General features: G+C 54.6%; 1 protein-coding gene across 1 annotated transcript in view; it reads left to right on the forward strand.

The window, feature by feature from the left end:
• The first annotated feature begins 204 nt into the window (after positions 1-204).
• The window catches only part of LOC125451625 (solute carrier family 45 member 4-like), a 72927-nt gene continuing 67615 nt past the window's right edge, over positions 205-5516 (forward strand). The window contains 1 exon segment of the mRNA XM_048528969.2: positions 205-461. The gene's annotated coding sequence lies outside the window, so the exon portion shown is untranslated.

The raw sequence follows: 5516 nt of genomic DNA on the forward strand, positions 1-5516 counted from the left end.
GAGGTGAGGGTGAGATGATGGAGGTGAAGGACGTGAAGGTGAGTTGATAGAGGTAAGAGTGAGTTGCTGGAGGTGAGGGTGAGGTGAAGTTAGTCCGAGTTAACAGAGGTAAGAGTTGCCGGAGATGAGTGTGAGGAGTGAGACAACACTGCAGGTGGAAAGCAGAAGAAAGGAAAGGCGCATGCGCTGGTCCGGCGCGCGATGTCTTGAAGGAGCCGTCACCGGAAGTTGTCGTTAACGGTTGTTTCTTTGGTTTAAAAATCCCCTCCCCACCCTCATGCGCCCTCCCCCCCCTTCCCTTCTCCCTCCCAGGGTAAACACTGAGCGAACGGCCTGGGCCTCGGCAACGTCTGCACGCGTCGGAGGACACTCAACCCCTGAGGCTCCCGGACCGCGGGCACACTCGAATCCTTCTGCCTCTTGAAGAGGCCCCACTTCAGCAGCCGTGTCCGCGGGGAAAGGTGAGAGCAAGGGGGATGGGGAGTGGGATCTACGAGGCCAGCTAGTCGGACCGAAGTTTGGGGCGGGAGGGGGAAGCAGCTGTTCCCCAGAGGAGTTAGCTGGCGGGTAGAAGGGCAGTGTTTACCTGGCTTGGCCTGGCCGTATTCGCGGTGGTCGCGTACCGGCTGCAGTGGGTGATGTGCTACCTGCACACATACACACAGAACACAGACACACACACACACGCCCCGGGGTGTTACCTCTGTCAGTAATCTGCATTGGAGAAGGGAGAGAGGGATGCAGTGTTTAACCCCAGGGGGGAGAGGTTTGGGACCGCAACGAGACAGGTGGATGAACCCCAGGCAGATGATTTTATTATCACTACCGTTTCCAGAACGTGTCGCTCAGTTCCGAGTCTGCAGCAGTTAAATGTCTTTGCAGGCTGCCTGGGATTTGGAGCAGGCGTCTCTCTGTTTGTAAACTGTACGTACGTATTGCAGGCTTTTCAATGAACTCTTGCGCCCGTCACAGTTTATGTTGGGCACTGCGAGTTTACAATTGAACATGACCCCAGACAGGCCACGATCAGCTGGGTTATTTGATAGCCAAAGCCGTAGTAAAAGGCTCCGGTTTGTTTTTGCTATTTAAGTTGTTACTTTCCTTGCTGTTCCCGTCAATTTGGATGTCTCTGAGCCCGGCTGATGCATACGTCTTGGTTTTTCTTCGGGCTCGTTGTATTATACGTTCTTGCGCCTTTCTGACTATCTATGCATTTTGTGCCTTTCATCCTGTTAAAAGGAGGTTTCGTGATTTGGGTCTCGGAGCGTGTCTTATTTTTATAAGAGACTCGTGCGTCAATTTCCTTGTCATGAGGGTTAGTGACACTCGTATTTTCTCATCACCAGAATATGAAGATTTCATAGCTAATGTGTTTTTACGTCTCCTGAAGTGGGAGTGATAGTGAGGTATGTTGGCAGGGAGTGCAAAAGCAAAATTGCATTCGTAAACCTCAGCCTCCTATACTCCAGGGAAAATTGTAAAAATGCGAGTGCACCTTAATAAAATGCAATCATTAAATAGAGTATTTTTAAGTGCTTTTTTTAAATCGATCAGTTGGCGAACCTCGCCATTTCCCCTCGTTATTTATGCCACATTAGTTTAACCCAATCCCTAACCGTTCATCCGTAAAGGTCAGAATACGATTGCATAATATCACATTCACAGTCGCATGATTATTTACAATCAGTGACTAGTTTGTCTGCTTCCAAATCTTCTCTCGACCTAGCAACGACAACAGGCTGTGACTTTAGATTATTTTAAAACCTGGATTTCGCGGAAGGTGAGATGATAATTATGCAAGTAGAAGATATCATTTTCTGTTACCTTTAATTGAAATAAGTGTTATTGGGGCTGATTAAGTTTTCCAACGAAGTTAAAGAATTGAACTTAATAATCTCTTTTTGTTTTGCACAATGCAACCAGTTATTGCTATATAATTAATCTTCACTGAAGATACTTTGCATTTAAACAATCTTTTTTAAAATCATTCTTAATATGTGGCCCAATGTAGCTAGTATACTGTACCAGTTGCATATTTTTGGTTGCTGCTAGAATAAAGTTGAAAGACGTTTTTAGGAATTTGTATTAGTACTTTAGATGTGTTAGACTGAACAAATATTTAGTGTCCCCTGAAATGAGGGACTGCCTTGCAAAAAAGAGCACAAGGGCTTCATTGTTTCTGTTTCAGATGAACAGTAAAGATTTCATCACAAAATTACTTTCCTGGAGCTTTTGCCTACCAATGATCCAAAAACTGTTAAACAGTGATCCCCAGTAAATATTGATATTAACAAATTAATTAATTTAATACTGTTTATTACTTTTCTTGCTTAAGGCAATTCCCATGTTAAATCCTTGAAGAATGCAATGTGAATGGATTAATTCAAATGAAAATTCAATAAGAATAAGGCTGTATAACTGATCTTCTTGGATTGCCTCCAGTGGGGGCGTACCTATCTAATTGAGCAGAACTATTATTTTCTGAAAAGTAAGATTTTAAGAGCTGTGTCGGACTACATGAAAGGTTTACTCATTGAAGTATTTAGGAAAATCTGCATTTTGTTCACAGCAGAAAATTGTACAGCTGGTCACTTAGCATCTGAAAGATACAGCGTGGCTTTTTATCCTTCATGATTTGAGTGGTCCTGCTGAAGGGTCCTTCTCAAAATATTAATGTTTTTTGTTTGAGGCATGCTGGTAATTAGTGAATTTTGTCTTATTTCATATTTGATTTTTAAATTAAAAGACTGTAGAAAAGATTTACAAGGATGTTGCCAGGGATGGAGTGCTCAAGCTATGGGGAGAGGCTGAACAGGCTGGGGCAGTTTTCCCTGGAGCATAGGAGGCTGAGATTTACAAAGTCATGTGTGGATAGGCTGAATAGCTGAGATCTTTTTTCCAGGATAGGGAAGTCCAAAACTAGAGAACATAGGTTTAAGGTGGCAGGGGAAAGATTTAGCAGGGATCTGAGGGGCAGCCTTTTCAGAGAGTGGCATGTGTGTACAGAAGGAGCAGCCAGAGGAAGTAGTGGAGGCTGGTACGATCCCAACATTTAAAAGGCTGGGTACAAGGATGGGGTATGGGCCAAATGCTGGCAAACGGGATTAGTTTGATTTAAGATACCTGATTGGCATGGATGAGTTGGACCAAAGGGTTTTTTTGTGCGTACAAGTTGACTCTCAGATTTCCTAATCTTAGTTTTTAATATTTCTAATATTGACTTGGCTTATCTGGTTATTCTGCCTCCAAATCAAACTTGTTTATTGATTTCCCATCCCAGAATTTGACCATATAATCTTATACTAACATTTTAGTGCAATGCTGTCGTACTGCATTTCATGCTCTTCGCCCACTGTGTAAATTCCTTACACTGACCTATCAGGCATAGTTTAATTTGGCTGTGTGTTCTGCTGTATGTTGAGGATTTGGGGAGACCAAATGCAGATTGGATGGTAGCTTTCCAAATGCCACAATCAGTCTACAAGCATGACCTGAACTTCCTCACTGTTATTTAAATGTTTTGTTTTTCTCATGTTGGTATTTGCTTTTCTGAAAAAAATACTTTGGCACAGTACAGATTGGAACCAGTTTTGAACCACTGGTGATTTTAAATTTTTCCAGGTTAACTTTCTTTTTTTCAAAGGAATTAGCAGCATTAATTTGAAACACACTTAGTTATCCTGAATAGAATAAGCCAACCAGTCCACCCCCCCCTCCTCCTCCACCCCCCCCTCCTCCTCCACCCCCCCCTCCTCCTCCACCCCCCCCTCCTCCTCCACCCCCCCCCTCCTCCTCCACCCCCCCCTCCTCCTCCACCCCCCCCTCCTCCTCCACCCCCCCCCTCCTCCACCCCCCCCCCTCTCCTCCTCCACCCCCCCCTCCTCCTCCACCCCCCCCTCCTCCTCCACCTCCACCCCCCCTCCTCCACCCCCCCCTCCCTCCTCCACCCCCCCTCCTCCTCCACCCCCCCCTCCTCCTCCTCCACCCCCCCTCCTCCTCCACCCCCCCCTCCTCCTCCACCCCCCCCCTCCTCCTCCACCCCCCCCTCCTCCTCCACCCCCCCCTCCTCCTCCACCCCCCCCTCCTCCTCCACCCCCCCCTCCTCCTCCACCCCCCCCTCCTCCTCCACCCCCCCCTCCTCCTCCACCCCCCCCTCCTCCTCCACCCCCCCCTCCTCCTCCACCCCCCCCTCCTCCTCCACCCCCCCCCTCCTCCTCCACCCCCCCCTCCTCCTCCACCCCCCCCCTCCTCCTCCACCCCCCCCTCCTCTCCACCCCCCCCTCCTCCTCCACCCCCCCCTCCCTCCTCCACCCCCCCCCCTCCTCCTCCACCCCCCCCTCCTCCTCCACCCCCCCCTCCTCCTCCACCCCCCCCTCCTCCTCCACCCCCCCCTCCTCCTCCACCCCCCCTCCTCCTCCCCCCCCCCTCCTCCTCCACCCCCCCCTCCTCCTCCCCCCCCCCTCCTCCTCCACCCCCCCCTCCTCCTCCCCCCCCCCCTCCTCCTCCCCCCCCCCCTCCTCCTCCCCCCCCCCCTCCTCCTCCCCCCCCCCCCTCCTCCTCCCCCCCCCCCTCCTCCTCCCCCCCCCCTCCTCCTCCCCCCCCCCCCTCCTCCTCCCCCCCCCCCTCCTCCTCCCCCCCCCCCTCCTCCTCCCCCCCCCCCTCCCTCCTCCACCCCCCCCCCTCCTCCACCCCCCCCCCCCTCCCCCCCCTCCTCCACCCCCCCCTCCCTCCTCCCACCCCCCCCCTCCTCCTCCACCCCCCCCCCTCCCTCCTCCACCCCCACCCCTCCTCCTCCACCCCCCCCCCCTCCTCCACCCCCCCCCCCCTCCTCCACCCCCCCCCCTCTCCTCCACCCCCCCCTCCTCCTCCACCCCCCCCCTCCTCCACCCCCCCCCCTCCTCCTCCACCCCCCCCCTCCTCCTCCACCCCCCCTCCTCCTCCACCCCCCCCTCCTCCTCCACCCCCCCTCCTCCTCCACCCCCCCCTCCTCCTCCACCCCCCCCTCCTCCTCCACCCCCCCCTCCTCCTCCACCCCCCCCTCCTCCTCCACCCCCCCCTCCTCCTCCACCCCCCCCTCCTCCTCCACCCCCCCCTCCTCCTCCACCCCCCCCCTCCTCCTCCACCCCCCCCTCCTCCTCCACCCCCCCCTCCTCCTCCACCCCCCCTCCTCCTCCACCCCCCCCCTCCTCCTCCAACCCCCCCCCCTCCTCCTCCCACCCCCCCCCTCCTCCTCCACCCCCCCCCTCCTCCTCCACCCCCCCCTCCTCCTCCACCCCCCCCCTCCTCCTCCACCCCCCCCCTCCTCCTCCACCCCCCCCTCCTCCTCCACCCCCCCCTCCTCCTCCACCCCCCCCTCCTCCTCCACCCCCCCTCCTCCTCCTCCTCCACCCCCCCCTCCTCCTCCACCCCCCCCTCCTCCTCCACCCCCCCCTCCTCCTCCACCCCCCCCTCCTCCTCCACCCCCCTCCTCCTCCACCCCCCCCTCCTCCTCCACCCCCCCCTCCTCCTCCACCCCC

This window comes from Stegostoma tigrinum, chromosome 5 (genome assembly GCF_030684315.1).
Source record: "Stegostoma tigrinum isolate sSteTig4 chromosome 5, sSteTig4.hap1, whole genome shotgun sequence".
Taxonomy (NCBI): domain Eukaryota; kingdom Metazoa; phylum Chordata; class Chondrichthyes; order Orectolobiformes; family Stegostomatidae; genus Stegostoma; species Stegostoma tigrinum.